Source organism: Helianthus annuus, chromosome 11 (assembly GCF_002127325.2).
Source record: "Helianthus annuus cultivar XRQ/B chromosome 11, HanXRQr2.0-SUNRISE, whole genome shotgun sequence".
Classification (NCBI taxonomy): Eukaryota; Viridiplantae; Streptophyta; class Magnoliopsida; order Asterales; family Asteraceae; genus Helianthus; species Helianthus annuus.
In genome coordinates this window covers 172,286,551-172,304,699 of record NC_035443.2, presented here as the reverse complement: position 1 = coordinate 172,304,699, position 18,149 = coordinate 172,286,551, and the positions used below count along the sequence as shown (strand labels likewise).

Here is an 18,149-nt window from a genome sequence, read left to right as displayed (position 1 = left end):
GACTCCATATAACCCCTTTACAAACTACATGGAATAAAATTGCCATCTCCATGTGAGATTGTGAGTGAGGGCACACATATGTACAAGTCTAGATATTCAGAGTGCATACAAATAAAATGAACTCCTAGAAAAAATTACTATGCAAGTCGATTTAAATGATGATAAAATGGCAGCATACAAACTTTAGCCTTTTGCGCTTCTTCATATTCTTCAAGATGTAGCTAATAACTTCCTTTAATGTAGTTTTCCGACCGTCTTTGAAGTTCTAAAGTTCATTAACCACATATCTGCCGCTAGGGTTGTATTGATAGATGAGTTTGTATGAAATCACATTAGAAAACGAGATGTGTTGATAGATGAGAAGATGACAATCGAAGCGCACGACATCAAAAAAAGAAAGGTCATATGATGGATAACCATATCTTTTAACCATTTATCGCCTTGATCAACCAAATCTTTGTGTTTTTGCGTTCTCTATAAGTCTAAAGGGTCATAGCCTCAACTTCCTGCAACAAGAAATACAAATGTTAAAAGACTTCATACTCACATTGGTTTCATTATACATTTGTGAGTGAGTTCCTTATGTAGTGTATGGACTTTTGCTAGACATGTAATGACCTAACAATACAAAATTAAGTCTAACACGTAACGTAAATCAGGTTTAAAGATTTGAACGGATATTGACCTGAGATGATGGCTGTAACCATCACCTACTAAAAATTATAAATACATTGAAATTGTAAGCAGAAACATACCTGGGGAGGGAGGCTGGAGGGGGAGGCGAAAGTTAGTTTGAAATACTAAAGCATCAAGAACACATCATGAAAGTTCCACCAACTTGTATAAAGAAATCAAACGCCATGCAAGGTTGTGAATTTAAGCAGATCTGGTAATGAATCAATGCAGATTTGGTTGAATACAATGCGACGGTTCGATTTAGACCTATGGTTGATCAAATTGTATAAGATGTGTAATGTATTAGAAAAAAGATACTCAATTTATGTTGTATACATAGATATGATCAATTATATATGAACGATAAACCTCACATTATGGAAGAAGCAAACAATTGACATAATGAAAAATGCACAATAGTACACCCACTAAAAATGGTTATGGGTGTCCATTATCCGGTAAACTAAAAACCAAACCAAACCAAATTACAAATTCAGCTTCGGTTGAAGCCGAATTGGATGTTTGGTTATCGATTTCGAAAATTTTAAATGTGGTTCATTATGAGTAAACCAAATATAATAAAAGTCAAATCGATGAACACCACAACAAACAAATGGCAACTATAGCAATAGGTAAAAAAAGTGAAGAAATTCACAAATAAATACACTCATCCCAAAACTTATACAACATATAATTGCACTCAAATTTCCCACTTTGGCTTGCTGATATAAATTAATGTTTGAAACTGAAACCCAAATAACATATAATAACACTACTAATTCATGTTATGAATTGAACTTAGAAAAAATAATCAGCCCTACGATCCCAAAACCGGTAAACGTAACAAACTAAACATGAAATCTAACATATGTAACATCACTAATCGTGTTGGAGCATAAAATTAACAAGATATATGTACAATCTGAGTGATAATCAGTAACATTAATTCATTACCTGTTCAATAGATATCATATGAGATCAATGTGAGATCTGCAGCGTCCGCTATCAAAACCAAAGCGAAGGCGCTGGACGGTGGATGGCGACGGTGTTAAGGCTGTAGGAGTGTTGGGTCGGGTGGATAGTTGTGAGAGTTAGGGTTTTCTTTTGAGGCCGCAACAAAGTATTTGACTCCGGCCCTAAAGGTGGAGAGTGAATCATAGTGCTGATATTTCGAACGACACGTTATTTTTTTAAAAAACTTCAATATATATATGTAAAAATAAATAAATTAATAGGGTATATCCGTACAAACACCAACATTGGCTCACTTACAAAATTATTTTATGGTTTACATTAGTTATTAGCCCATTGGCATTAGGTTTAGACCTTTAAGGAGCTCAATACTCATTTTCGTTAAGGCCTAAAGGCACGTTTTTTCGAGCTCGAATAGGGTACATGAATTCTTAGAGCGAGCCCTGCTCGGGGCCGTGCAGAACCACCGCCCCCTCCAATTCAGGGTTGATGAAATCCGTCAAAATCAGGAACCACAACAAGAGTTGGAGAGATTCGTGAAGGTTACAAAGATAAAACCAAATGAATTTGAAGTCGCGCGAGAACACCAACCCAGTGGCGGTCTGGCAGAGGTATATATAAGGAGGGGTATCACGGACTACGACTCAACCTCGTGTTCGTAGTGTAATTTTTATTATTTATTTTCGGTTTTATATAAAGTATATCTTTGAACAAATACGGGGATAAACCTAAAAAAATTGATACTTTAGTTTATTAAAATTCCAAACTTTTATAAGCTCAAATCTTTACAACACCAAACTTATATTAATTGACAAAAATAGTCCAAGCCCCAAAACAATAAAATATCCTTTTGTTTTGTGTATGTGCAGAACGTAAGAAACAGAACGTCATAGAATTGCGATCATCCCAGACTACAACGCCACTGTTGCTACTACGTTGATCGGTAAAAAAAATTCAGGATACCCATAAATTAAAGGGCTAGCTCCGCCATTGAACCGTCCAAATTAAGGCCGGCAAAATGCTTTCCAATTCTTATAGCATACCGTGCACCCTAAGGGTCTGTTTAGTATGGGGTAATGGAATGGACGAAGGAATAGAATGGACGAGGTAATGGAATGGACGAGGAAATGCAATGGATCATTACCATTCCATATCTTGTTTGGTTACCATGTGTGAATGGAATAAATTATTATTGTGTATTGTTCCGTAGGCAAGAAAAACGAAGTAATAAAATCAGCGATGACTGGTGGTGGTGGTCGGTGGTAGTGATTGTGGGTGGTTATAGACTTATAGGTGGCGGTGGTGGGTGGAGACGGTGATGGGCGGTGGTGGTGGCGGTAAGGCGGTCGTTGGTGGTGGGTGGTGGCGGTTGGTAGCGGCAGCGGTGACGGTTGGTGGTGGCGGCGACGATGGTGGTGGGCGGCAGCGAGTGGCGTTAGCGGTTGGTCGCGGCTGTGGGTGATAATGGTGGCGGGTGGGTGGCGACGGTGGCTGTCGGGGTGAGGTGGTGGCGGGTGGCGACGATGGCGTCGATGGTGGGTGGGGGTGGTGGTAGGTTGTGGCGAAGGTGATGGGTTGTGGTGTTGATGAATGGTGCAAGAGAGGATTGAATGAAAAAAAAAAACAGGGGAGTGGATGAAATGATTTTGAGGAAATGGAATGTTTTTTGGAATGCGTGATTCAATTCCATTGACCAACCAAACACTCTTTTTTCCATTCTCTCGTAATTATCCATTTCATTCCACCTCATATTTCTTCATACCAAACACTACCTAATTCACCAAATTTCGCCCCAAAGGAGAGGGAGCGGTGATCCCTTTTGGGATCCCAGAGCTCATCCCATGTTCCCTTAAGAATTAAGCTGACTATTACTCAAGTCTAGATATCATATCATTTTGGGTATAAAATAATGTTAACTAGTAAAATTTTTCGCGCGCGTTGCGGCGCGGATACGTAGAAGAATTCTAAGTTGAATGTAAACTAATTTGAGTTTATAATGCCGATGTTCGTGATCCTTGTAAATATCAAACGGATGGGTTATCGTTTGCCTTATATGTGACGGTCTACACGCTTTCAAAGACATTGAAAAAACGTGTTACAGTAACGGTAATTATATGAAAATGATTATTTTTGGCATGAAAACTAAACTTAAAAATTGTTTCATAGTTAAAGTGTCCTAGGTTAGAATGTCTCATCTTTTAGTAATATTAAAAGTGTATATATATATATATATATATATTATCATAAGCAAATAGTTGTTTGAAACATAAATGCAATAAATGCAAAAAGAGGGATTGTTTATAAACTTCAAAGTATAAAGTAACATATAAATAGGGGACCAAATATGTAGTAAATAAATAAATAAAGGGTTATAGTAAAATCTAAAAGAAGGATTGATTTGGTAAATGTCACCGACATTTATCTTTCATATATAGTTAATAGTATGTATTATTTTTAGATAGATATGACATTAATAAACCTTTGGACTTGGGCCATTTCATGTTTATAATAGTTTATAACCGAGTCCCAAATCCAATCTTTTAGCTAACCGTGTCAATCTTAATGATGGTAGCTCGGTCCTAACCGGACCCACTCTCAACACCGGCGTAGACCAGCATGGTGAGTTTAAGATGCGCTAGGTCTAACTACTACTACCGGCATGGACCGGTTCTCAACTCTTTACAACTTGTCAAAATTTACTCCATATATTATAGATGTGGACAGTTGGGAAGTAGCATGTGTTAAGGGAATAATTAGGGCTGTAAACGAACTGAACGAACACGAACAAGGCCTTGTTCGTGTTCGTTCGTTAAGAATATTATCTGTTCACGAACGGTTCATGAACACTTACCGAACGAGATTTTTTGTTCGTGTTCGTTCGTTAAGGAAATGAACGTGTTCATGAACTGTTCACGAACACAGATAAAATCGACGAAGTTCAATTGTATTTTTCGATGTGAATAATAAGAAAGAAATGTGGAGGTAGGGTTTCCTATTTTATTTGTTTGGGTAATGAGATAAATAAGAATTAAGGAATATAAAAGGTTTAGATAAAATATATAAATGCTAAAAAATATTTAATGAACAGCATAAACAACGAGCATGAACGAATGTTCACGAACACGTTATCGAACGTTCATGAACGCAATTGAACGAACAAGACAGTTGTTCGTGTTCGTTCATTTAACTAATCGAACGGAATTTCTTGTTCATGTTCGTTCATTAACTAAACGAACGAACGTAAACGAACTTCCCACCGAACGGTTCACGAACGGTTCGCTGAACGTTCGGTTCGTTTACAGCCCTAGGAATAATCTATATATATTCTAAAGTTTAGTTATATGTTCTATTTTAAAACCAAAATTTATGGTTGTTTTAAATGAGGTCATTTACATATATCCCCCTTCTAAGATCATTTATTACATATATACCCAACCCATAAAATCAATTACATATTTCCCCCTTTTAAACCACACATATTACATATTTACCCATATATTTTATTAAAATCACTCCTATTGAATTACTATTTTACCCTTAATGAACTTATTAAATGATTATTACATTTTACCCTTTCTAATACCATTACTTACATATTTTATGATTTAATGTGTAATATAATTGTTTACAAATAAGATATTAACCTAATGATATGAATTCATTTTTTTATAAGCCCTGCCTATTTTTTTATAAGCTTCTGCCTCTGTTATGTGAAAATTGAAAGTTTTGGTTATATATAATACGTCATAGCTCTTAAGCATTATTTTTTTTAAAGAAAACAATCATGCGACCATGGTTTAAAAATTTACTTTTGCTGTAAAACAGTTTTTTCAATATTATTTTGAATGTTTAAAACATGACAATTAGATTTCTGAAATAGCATTACACAAGAAAAATGGAAATTTAGCTCCTGCTTCAAAACAATTAAAATGTTGATGATCGAACTAAGATTTAGGCTAAAGAAAAATTGATTACGACTTGAAAAAAACAAACGTATATTGTATAACAATATGTTTTTTTATATAAGATATTTTAGATAATCAATATTTTAACGTAAATTGTTAGTGTAGTTAACTAAAATTTAAATGTATAATGGGTCGGTTGTAAAAAATATGTAAACTTAAACTTAACCAGTAACTAGATATGTAAAAAGGTCACTTGTATAATCTAAAATTTAGTTACATGTTCTGTTTTAAAATCAACATTTATGATGTTTTAAATGCAGTACTTAAAATAATATTGATTAAAATAATATATTACAAAATCATAAGTATATTATAAAGCATTTTTTAGGGGCTTCTTAAAAATTAAGAAGTATAAGTAAAAATGCTTAGTATACAACACACAATGCATATATTAATTATGTTTGGGGGTTAAATTTGTCATTTTTCTACAAGGACTTCTTAAAAATTAAAAGGTACAAGTAGAAAGACTTAGTATACAACACACGATGCGTATATTAATTATGTTTTAGGGGTAAATTCGTCTTCCAACATGAATATTAAATTATTAATATCTTAATTCTAACCGATTATAATTAATTGAAATGGATCTCTGGGGACTATAATTAAGTGAATGTAATGACTCATCTTAAATTAACAATACAAAGAAAATAACATTAGTTTAAACATTTATAATGAAAATACATTGAAAAAGCAATTCCAAATTCCCAAATACTTCCAAGCTAGCTAATTAGATCGGGTTGATCCTAAATAATAACGCCAACAAGTTAATTACATATTTACATCCAGTTTTATCTATCTATACTATATTATAAAGCATTTCTGAAGGATACTGGCAAAATTTAAGTAATTACAATATTTTATGCTTATGATACAACAACTTAATGGGGTTAATAAATGGGCACAATGGTCTTTTAACATGGGTTAAATGATTTTTTAAATATAAATTAACAATTGAAGTATTTTTAAATACAATTAAATTGATAAAATAAATGTAGACAAAATGATAATAAAAATGAATTCGAAGAGTTAACTAAATGTAGACAAATGATAATAAAAAAGAATTCGAAGAGTTGTCTACATTGTGTCCTAACGATCTAATTTAATTTCAACAAATTAGCTGAAGAGTTGCGATCTTGATGCTTACTTATATTTAAACCCTTCCCTAAGTCATGCAAACCTCACAATATGGGTTCTCATTATTTCCCATCTCTTCTCCTAAACTAATAATCCAACTGTGTACTTTCGTTGTCCCTTCACCCCTCTCTCATTTTATAATGTTGAGCATCATGCATCTGTCTCATGTCTTACATTCATTTATTCACTCAACATCAACCAATGATGAACACCAATAGTCCTGCCCATATAACACCACGAGATCATGGTACATGTTTTGATAACTACTCAATCTCTACTGATTTATTGATTCATGATAATAACATGATATATCTTACATTACTTTAAATGGTTTTTACAATATTATGGTTTTTAAAATGCCAAGGTCTGTTAGCGATGATGTGGAGTGCTAATGTGACTGGAATTTAAGGATGGAAAGTGTTAGCTCTGAAGATGGTGTTGAGATATCGAAACGTGATCTGGTTCCGGGTACTTTCATGCTTTCGCAACCAATGGTTGTTTAAATCGGTTTCGCCTGAAAAGTTTATCAACAGATGGTCCACGTGGTTCTTTTTGTGTAATAAAGTCGTTTTCTCTCTTAAAAAACAGACTATTGCAACCAATATTTGCTAAATGCACATTAGCGACAAATTTGCAACTAAGAATTAAAACGATTGCAAAATTAGCTAATGCTTGCGACCAAAAACGATAATTGTTTTATTTAAAAACTAGCGAAGATGAAACCCAAATTATTGTCACTAAAAGCACTCACAAAATGTCCACTGGTCGCAAAGTAGTATCAAATTTGATTTGCGCATGAAGGTTTTAGCAACATTTTTTGAGTTATGAATGTCATCTTACCCTTTACTTTATTCTTCTTCTATTGTTTGGACAGAAATGGGACTCAGATTTGGTAGAAGCAAGGCACATCAAACATCTTGATGAAAACCTCAACATCATAAGATTAAGATTTGGGGAGCACAGGAAGCCGTTTTTTTGTAATTAACCGCGAGTTCATCGTGTACGAGAGAGAAGAAACAAAGGGTGTTGAACTCTTGTAAATGATCAAGGAATGGATTGTACTTATTTTTCGTTATAAAGGTGTTAGTATAGTTTGATCTCAAAGTTTGAAGGATATTGGTATGAAGGTGGTACCATTGGCCTCATTGCCAAAAGAAATGACATCAGAATATTCAATAAGAAATGATATTACAGCCTGTAAATCACAAGCACACCTGCTACGATTCGCCATCTAGGCACCGAATCCCTGTACTACCACATTGATGGGTTCAAATCTTTTAATTAGATAATCCAATTCATTTTTTATAAGAAGCGTCAAAGATAATTTATTTAAAGTTTAATATAAATTAAATTTTGTATAGTGGCACATATAGTCCGATTCGATCAGCCTTACTTTACCATTATCTTTGTATTTGGTCTTTGTTTAAATTTTATTCAATATCATTTAGTAATTCTTATTTGTTTTTTTTTTTTAATTTTAGTATTTAAAAACTTTGGGATATGAATGAGCCAGTTTTCATCTTAGACCCCTATGAGGTTTAACCATTTGAAATTTAAAACGTGTTGATATAATTGTGATTCGATTGGATATGTTTCTATTGCAGTATTTGGATTGAATTGACTGTTGCAATTTAATAATCGTCAGTTATAGTTCGTTTTTTGAATATAGAGAAACACTAACTTATTTAAGGTGCTTGATTTGGGTGAATAGTAGCAATATAAACTGCTATTGTAATTTGGTGTGATATTCAATTCAGTATCAGCAACCTAATCAAATTGTGCCCTAAACATAGAGTAAATGTGTTCACCAGCAAGGTAATAATATGTGTTAAAGTAAGGCTGATCTAACGATTATCCCTGTAATGTATGTTTTTAGACTTGGCATACATGTTTGTTCTTAAACAGATTCCGCAAACAAAGTTTCCTGTGCTATGCACGCCTTAAATTTTGTGTGACCGGCTTATGGTACAAGATCTTATCACGTTTTGTTTGGCTTCTCTTACATTGTCTTTTGGCTAATTATCTTTTATCCATACATAAACATTTTCCCCGAACGCACAACAAAATGAAGGACAGTAACTGTTGGTCATGCCGTGCATCGCACGGGCCTACCCTCTAGTATAAATAATATTTTAATTCGTATTTAATATGCATTTATTTCAAAAGGTTAATCTAACAAGTCAACAACTGAAGCCTAACTGGCTAAAATTAAACCTTTAGGCTCAACCTATCTCCATGTCTCAAGTGAACTTCTAGTTGAAAAAAGTTTCAAATATAAGGCTACTATTCTATATTAGTGAATAAGAAAACAAATGTCAGCTGGTGATTTGTCGAAACTTTAGTTTTTGAGTAAAGTGCAATTTTACCCTTTGGGGTTAGAGCTAATTGGCATTGTTAGCCTCTTTCAGGAAATAATTGCAATTTACCCCCCACCCCCCCCCCCAAGCATATGATGTTATGTTGCAATATTACCCCCTGCCGTCAAATAAGTTAACATATCTGTTAAATGGAATGTAAAATAACTATGTTACCCTTTCATATTACCACATATAGTTTGTTCTACTCTGTAATATTACCCCCTGGTGTAAAATGACTAAATTGTTCTTTCTTATTACCCCCTATGGTTTGTTGTACTCTGCAATATTACCCCCGGTGTTAAATAGTTCTTGCAAACCTTACCCCATGCAGAAAAAAAACCTTTCCCGCCTAAACCACCATCAGCCGCCATCACCCACCTCCACCACCATCAGCCGCCACTACCCACCTCCACCTCTATCGCCGCTACCCACCTCCACCTCATCTCCTCCACCACCCACCTCAACCACCAATTCACACTGAGTTAACTTGGAGCCTTAATTATATGTGACCCAACTCATACATAAAAAACGTAACGGGTATGAAGGAAAATATGCACATGTAATTGAAAAGGATTAATTAGAGCTTTGAAAAAAAGGGGAGAAAAAGAAACCATAATTTGATTAGCTATATAGTTAATCATGAAAAAGTGTACTCTTGAATGATCAAGGCTCCAAGTTAACTCTATGTGAATTGGTGGTTGAGGTGGGTGGTGGAGGAGATGAGGTGGAGGTGGGTAGCGGCGATGGAGGTGGAGGTGGGTAGCGGCGATGGAGGTGGAGGTGGGTGGTGGCGGCTGATGGTGGTGGAGGTGGGTGATGGCGGCGGATGGTGGTTTAGGCGGGAAAGGTTTTTTTCTGCAGGGGGTAAGGTTTGCAAGAACTATTTAACATCGGGGTGTAATATTGCAGAGTACAACAAACCATAGGGGGTAATAAGAAAGGACAATTTAGTCATTTTATACCAGGGGGTAATATTACAGAGAAGAACAAACCATAGAGGGTAATATGAAAGGGTAACATAGTCATTTCACATTCCATTTAACAGATCGTTAACTTATTTGACGGCAGGGGGTAATATTGCGACATAACATCATATGTTGGGAGGTATATTGCAACTATTTCCTGGGAAGGGATTACAGTGCTAATTAGCTTTAACTACAGTGGATAAAATTGCAGTTTACTCTTAATTTTTTCTTTCATAAAAATCATTATATAAAGGAACCTTATATTTTTAAAGCTCGTTGGTTACTCATGGTAATAACCGACTTGAATATGCTCATAACAGTATAACACACAGAGAAGATTATCTTTCAAGTCTTTTCATTATTTGTGGAATAAGAGCAAAACTGGGATGTATTATGTGGGTGACCCATTGCAAAATTTGAAGATAATTTTACTGGGACATGTCGCTGCTAAAGGTATTAGCAGCGACGATCACCATCTTTAGCCTCGTTTTCTTGTAGTGTACCCATGTAAGTATGGAGTAGGGCCGGTTCGATAGGCGTTTTAGGCTAGGCACGGGCCTAGGGCCTCTAAAAAATAAGGGCCTTCAATTTTTTTTAAAATTCTATTTAATAATTAGCAATTTCGATGGCACATTTTATATAAAATATATGCCATCTAATCTTAAAAGAATACCACCTCAACTTGGTAAATTCCTTTTCCTCTAAGCAATAGTTTAGTCGTTCGATTCCCATTCAGTATTTTACTTTTTGTTGTTTTCTCTCTTTTTCATTGAAGCATATTTACAGACTTGCATCTAATACACCTTGATTTCTTTTGAATAAGTTACTTTACCTAAACAATATACGCTTGGTTTGGACTTTTTGATCTACAAAACTATAAATTATTTTCTTTATTACAATTATAAATAATAATAATAACAATAAATCTTTATATAGTTTCAATTTGGAATTCGGTTAGAATATTTGTGTAATAATTAGTAAATGAAAAAAAATATTAATTTTATATATGGATTTTAAAATTACTAGTTTATATATTAATAAAACCATAGGCCGTTAGAGACTTAGAGATTCATTATTCACATAGTCATTTCAATATTTGTTTTAGCTTTTAATTTCACCCTATATACAAACATAATATACACCAAATAAAGAACAAGCTTTAGAAAAAAAAGACCCAACTCTAAGATTGTAAGTAAAATGCAAGTTCGGCCTAAATTAGGGTTGCCATCATCAACGTCTACCTTCATTCACCTCGTGAACCGTAAGTTGGTCAAGGTCTCAATGTTTTCTTTATACCAATTAGGGCCAAAATTATCTTAGTGCAACTCATACCAAAACCCAAGTCACAACTATCGAAATAGATATTTTCATTTATACCTATTCAAAAGGGTCTCAACTTTTTAGTTCACTTTGGGCCTCTAAAAATGTCGGAACGACCCTTCATAGCTAGATTGCCTATTTGCCCCACGTAAATTGCGCCTTCCAAACACTACAAGATTGAAACAAAAGTTTCGATAATCAATAATATTAAAAATCTACGAGTGGTTATGCACCAATTTTTCACTATTAAAAAGCATTTTAGTCATTTGATTAATGGTCTCGCGTTTAAGAAACCTATTATCTCAATCTCAACTTTTGTGGGATGTGTGTGACAGACTACTAGCTATCAAAGTTACTTCCTGTATCCTGAAGATCAACATCTACAAGACAAGCACGTTGAAGATTTGCACCCTTCAAATTGGCCTTACTCATTTTAGTGCCCTAAGAATGTACAACGAATGCAGAAAAACAAAAGTAATTATAATTTTCCCAGAATACTAAACCTTAAATATTTAACAAACCGTTAAATTGGCTCCTTCGAGATTGGTCCCCTCCAAATTCGCATATGTACGTCGAGCATGCTGAAAATATAGAAATTTTCCAAGAATTAGAACTAAGAATGATCAAAGAATAATTTGTGTATTTAACCCAGAGCTAAACATACCTCGAGACATGCAGATCTCAAGTCTGCATCACATAACTGAGAACCTATCACACACGCATTTGCAAATATATAATTTTTCGAAAAATGATGTAACAACGAAATATCCATTAACTACATGTTATAACTTTTGGGAAATTGGCCTGTAATAATCTCACCTAAACCTTATTGGCCATTAATAAAATCAACTTAGAATATTGCCCCCACCAGTCCCACCTTTCACCTATTTTTCCTACAATGGTCCCCCGTTAAAAAAACTTAACGGAGTTAAGCTTTTTTCCAAATTACAAACAAATTTTTAGGGTTTTTGATTAGCACGAGGATACGAGTCTATTGATGTAAAACTTGCCTCGAAACGGTGCTCCAAACGATGAAAACAACGCTTCAATTCGGATGTTTAAATTTCCAATTAACCAAAATCAAGTCACTCGGAGCACCATTTCGAAGTAAGTTTTACATCAATGGACTCGCATCATCGTTCTGATCAAAAGCCCTAAAAAATCTGTCTGTAATTTGGAAAAAAAGCTTAACTCCGTTAAGTTTTTTTTTTTTTTTTTTTTTTTAACGGGGGACCATTGTAGGAAAAATAGGTGAAAGATGGGACGGGTGGGGGGAATATTCTGAGGTGGGATTATTAATGGCCAATAAGGCTTACGTGGGATTATTATAGGCCAATTCCCCGTAACTTTTTGAGTGAATTGCAAAGATTGTCCTTTATCTTTATACACATTTGCAGGCGGTGTCCTTTCTGTTTTAAATTGACGAGTTTTGTACTTTATGTTTTAAAATCCTACACGCTATGTCCTTTAGGCCTAACCTAGTTAAATTTTTCAGTTAAATTTGATCATGTCCCTTGCACATGAGGGCATAGTTGTCTTTTTCATCCTAGTGTTTAAAAATCATCTTAAAAAAGAAAAAAAAATATTATACATCACCTCCACAGCTTTCTCTCTCTACACAAAACCACCCCCTCCCTCTCTACCACCACCACCGCAACCTCATTCAACTCCGGTGTAGCAGCTATCTCACAAAATTTTAAGAACCCATATAAAAAGCAAATGGGTCTAATAATATACTACACCACTCCGTTGCAACATTCACCACTATCTCCCCACACCCTTTTGTCATTACATCCCAAACCCGTCTGAAAACCCAAATTGAATGAAGTTTATCTCCATTATTTTGAAAATCAAATTTCAGTTCAATTTGAGTGCAGATTAAAGCAGTTTTTCAATCCAAAGCACAACAAGTTCCGATCATTAACAAAAATAGAACATATTTCATCAACAACACAACACATCACTTTCCCTAACTAGCAATGAAGCCATAACACATATCCATTTTTCATCTCAATGGCTACTCCACTTTAACTCTGTAAGTAAAAAAACTTCTAAACATTACCAAAGCACATCACCTCCGCCGTCTCCGCCATCACCGCCTCCGCCGTCTCCACCATCAAGGTGAAGATCCATTTATGGCTTTGCCTGTAAAATATAAAAAAAAAACCTCATGTAAAATGCATTTAACCATATTCGGAATATAAAAAGTTATTTGATACATCTTGTATTAGTTATAGATAATTATTAATTGAATTTGAAATTATATGTTTGATATCTAACTATTAATTAATATTATACTATATTATATTTTTTTATTTGATACATTTATATTAGTTATAGATATTTTAATTAAATTTGAATTTATATGTTTATCTCCAACTATATCAATTAATATTATACTATATATTATATTATATTATATTATATTATATTTTATTTTATTTTGTGTATAATAAACAAAACAACGAAATTCAATAAGACCTACTAAGATACTATTAATTATAACTGGTTAAATGTCTTTATTTTTAATAAACAAAATATACACATTTTTCTGTCCATTAAGTGCATAACAAATGCGTATGGTTTTCACTTCTTTTGGTTGAGCTTCATTGCTTGAAGAAGTTGTGCACACTGAAGTAAGTCTAGATAATTGGTGGATATGGATTGATGTCATGTAGGATTTGGAGGCTGAGACAAGGTTGCCGCGGGTGTTTGAGTTACGATGGTGGTTATGTAACGAAGCTTGGAGCGGCTTTGAACACACTTTACGAAGTTGAGCATGGCCTTAGCTTCTTTGAACTCAAGTGCAGCTTGACCATGGGTCGTGGCTGCAGCCTCGGCTGTCTCAAATGTACCTAACAATACACGGGTGCCTTCGTCATGATCGTGTATCTCGGCTTGCATTTTCCCATGGCCTTTATCTTGCACCTAGGGATAAGCATTTGGTATCGGGTACCGGTACCGAACTGGTACCATACTGGTACCAGGTATATTCGTACCGGTACCAATTTTCAAACCAGATGCCAACTTATACCAAAAAATGAAATTCGCTAAGTTCTTTTTTTTGCCAAAGATTTTGCTTCCTCTACATTTAGAACATCATTATTTGTTTCTCCAACTTGAAGTAAAGCTTCCCATACCTCGGCAAGTTTTAATTTGATAGCCTTAACACTCTCAAAATGACTTTCCCAATGAGTTTGAGACAATGACTCTAGACTCCAAGTTTTCACATTATCTTTCAAAATTTGCCAACGACTAATTGAATTTGCAAAAATGGTATAAATACGTTGGATGTGTCCGAAAAGCTCTTTTCTTTAAAAAACTATAATCCATATCACATAATGCAAAGTTAGAGAATAGCAACCACAAGGAGTATAAAATGCACTAGGATTTTCTTTTAAAAATATCATTTTCACTCATTGGCGTGACCTTTTCATGTTTGCCCCATTGTCATAGCTTTGACCACGCATGTCATCAATTTGAAGACCAAGATATTGTAACTCCTCAAAAATAGTATCAAATAGTCCTTTCACAGTGATATCATTAGCATTCAAAAACCCAAAAATGACTCCTCAACAATAACAGAATTAGATGAGAACTTTACATACCTCACAATTTATAGTTAATTGTTCTTGGTGACTTGAATTGAGAGTACAATCTGGTATAATTGAGAAGTACTTTGCTTCTTTATGTTCTTGATGATTTCTTTTTTAATCTCATTAGCAAGCATAAGCATTATCTCATTTTGGATTTTGTGTCCAGGATAATACACATGAATATTATTACTAGTGATCCCCCGCACATGCTTTTTGATAACCGGATCAAACTCTTTCAACATTTCAAAAAGATCAAAGAAATTTCTATTACCTTTTAAATACAATCAACAAATAAGAAGTGGACTCATTTATAAGAATTAAGTATGAATAAGTATTTGGTAGAACTAAAAGTAAACAATCTACCATTATCTTTTTCATATAACTTTTCCTTTGATCCACGAAATGCTAAATTATGTTTAACAACTTTCCCTTTGATCCACTAGTGAATTGATTCTCAAAGGGACATGATTCCAATAATTTGTTTCTTTCTTGAATAGCTCGTATTGAACTTTATCAATTGTTTCGTTCAATTTCAACCTTTTAGGATATCAAACCAATTTTTGATATTTATGAGATGATCCAACGAAACTTCATGTGCTCTCACTCTACTGGTAGCATGGTGCCAATCATCATAACCTTCACCTTCCAGTCTACCTTTTGGAATCCCTTTTTAAACACTTTACAACAAAAACAAAATATCTTGTCCAGCTCTTTCGAATATACTAGTCATTCTCTATCGCACTTCTCCAAATTTGATTATGTTCTTGTATAAATAATTGTCAAAAATCATCTACTATTGTTATCAGATTGACCAAATTCTGTATTAGTATCTCTTTTAGGACCCTTCTCAACCAAATGTTTAATCTCATCGGAATTAAGTCATTCCAACCTTCTTGGATCAAATATATCAACATGTTCTTGTTGCTCTTCAACATATTCTTCCACTTCATTGTCTTCTAGTTCCACATGTTCTTGCTATTCAACATGTTCTTGCTAGTCCTCATGTTCTAGTTCTACTTCTACATGCCTCTTGCTTTTCAACATTAACTATAGGCGCCAAAAACTTTTGTATAGAACCAGTTTGAGACTTGACCATTTCTTCAACTCGTTTTCTCTTTTGACATTTTTGCCATTCGTATGCTTGTTTGGGAGCCATTATTTTTGAAAATTAACATTAACAAGTGTCAAGTAACAAAAAGTCCAAATTAACAAGAGTGGTAACAAGAGTATTAACAAAATTGCAAACCCCAATTTCTAACAAAGTTTCTAACAAATTAACGCCCAAATAATCGAGAATTAATTCGAAATAACACCAAAGTAATCGACAATTAACGCCAAAAAACACCTAACTAATCGACAATTAATGACAAATAACACCCAAATAATTGATAATCATACGCCAAATAACACCTAATAATCATATCTGATTAGTGCCGCAGAGCCTTGCGATGATAGTTGTGAGTCGTTGAGTCGTAGTTGTGAGTCGTTGAGTCGTAGTTGTGTGGAGAGCAAGAAGATGATAGTGGGTGGAATGTGAATTCCACATTGCTATCAGACAATACTCAGTTGACGGTGGTGGTCGTGGTGCCTTCGTGTCCATATATCGTGCCTTGGCAGCCAAATAATTTTCGGAATTGCGATCAGAATATTGGTGCGTGGTGGGCTGGTGCCTTGTCGTCGCTGTTGTTTGCGTCATTTCAATCTTCCCAGTTGTTTGCCAATTGTCGCTCAAAGAAAGGATATTGTTTTATTTATTTATCTTTTGAAAATCAAATGGGTTTTGGGCTAAACTAATAGGTTAACTTATAAAACATAAGATTGATTTATAAATAAGCCTATCAATATTTTGGTGTTTTATATGGTTATACTATTTAACAAAAAGATATTACATATATCAAATTTTTTTTATATGCTCCTTGGAAAACACATGCCTTGGTGCTAGTCCTCCCCGCCCAACCAGGGTTGCCCCTTTAAGTTTCACAATTTGTTGTTGAAAACGAGATTAAACACTTCAAAACATTCATGTCCCTAAGTTGAGACAACATGTATTTATTTAAGGGTCCTAATATTAATACAAGGCAAAAACTTATTTACACATGGTGTATACGGGTCGTATACAGTTATACGGCCCGTATAGAATGAAATAAAACTAACAAAGTCTGTGCCAGCAGACTTTGTCAGTTTTTTACATTCCATACGGGTCGTATAACTGTATACGGCCCGTATACACCATTTGTAAATAATTTGCCTGGTCGTATACAATGTATACGAACAATGTATACGGGCCGTATAACCGTATACGGCTCGTATAAAACGAAAATTAGATTTTATCCAAAGTATTTAAGGGATTTAAGGTGTCAATCACACGAGACATTTTATAGTCGTTAGGTGGTCAAATCTTTCTAAAAGTAGAAAAAAATAAAACATTAACAAGTAACAAAGATTGAAGAACAAAAAAACGTGTTGTATGACTGTAATACAAAGGAAGGGTGAGGCATTTGATGAGAGTTGTAAGGAGAAGCGTTTTAATCACTTGTTTTCAAGGGGGATGTAATGCAATGATTCTGCTAGTGGTCGGGCTTCTAATGCTTACACAGGGTGATAAACAACGTTGATATGAACACAAACCAACTGCTTTGTCTTGAGTCGTCGGGAAAACTTTTTCCTCAGGGGAGGGTGAGTAGTATGAGTCTGAGTCCATTGTGGTTCGTGAATGCTTCGAATCATCATAGAAGACGTGTCGGGTTCTGCTAGAAGAGTATCAGGATTTTGTTGGTTTGTTTCCAGGTAGGGTTTAGAATGTTTGAAGTATTCTTGGTTCAATACCAACTCTTCTGAAAGACAAGAATAACTAGCAGAACCCGACATGTCTTCATAGCCATATTCCCACTCACAAGTTGTTGATCTTTGGGTGGTGATTTACTCCCGAACAAACCATGCCCACCTTGACAAGAATAGATAAGCGTATCACTCGATCCACTTACATTCGAATAACGCTGAGAATCCACAACGCTTATGGCCAGATTCTTTCCTTCAATCTTGGCAAAATCAATGCCTGCTTGATTTATTATCACGAAAGTACTGAACAACCGAGATAACAGCTCCGGTATTTATCACCAACTCAACTTTAGTAGTGTTTGTTTGAGAACCTGATTCAGATACACA

At 34.6% G+C, this 18,149-nt stretch overlaps 1 long non-coding RNA gene across 1 annotated transcript; it reads right to left on the bottom strand.

Moving 5' to 3' along the window:
* LOC110891053 lies at positions 1 to 1,791 on the bottom strand. Its single transcript, XR_002564973.2, has 3 exons — positions 1,630 to 1,791; positions 756 to 942; positions 1 to 506 (listed from the first exon to the last, which is right to left on the bottom strand). It is a non-coding gene; the product is annotated as an uncharacterized LOC110891053 (long non-coding RNA).
* Between the last annotated feature and the right edge of the window lie 16,358 nt (positions 1,792 to 18,149).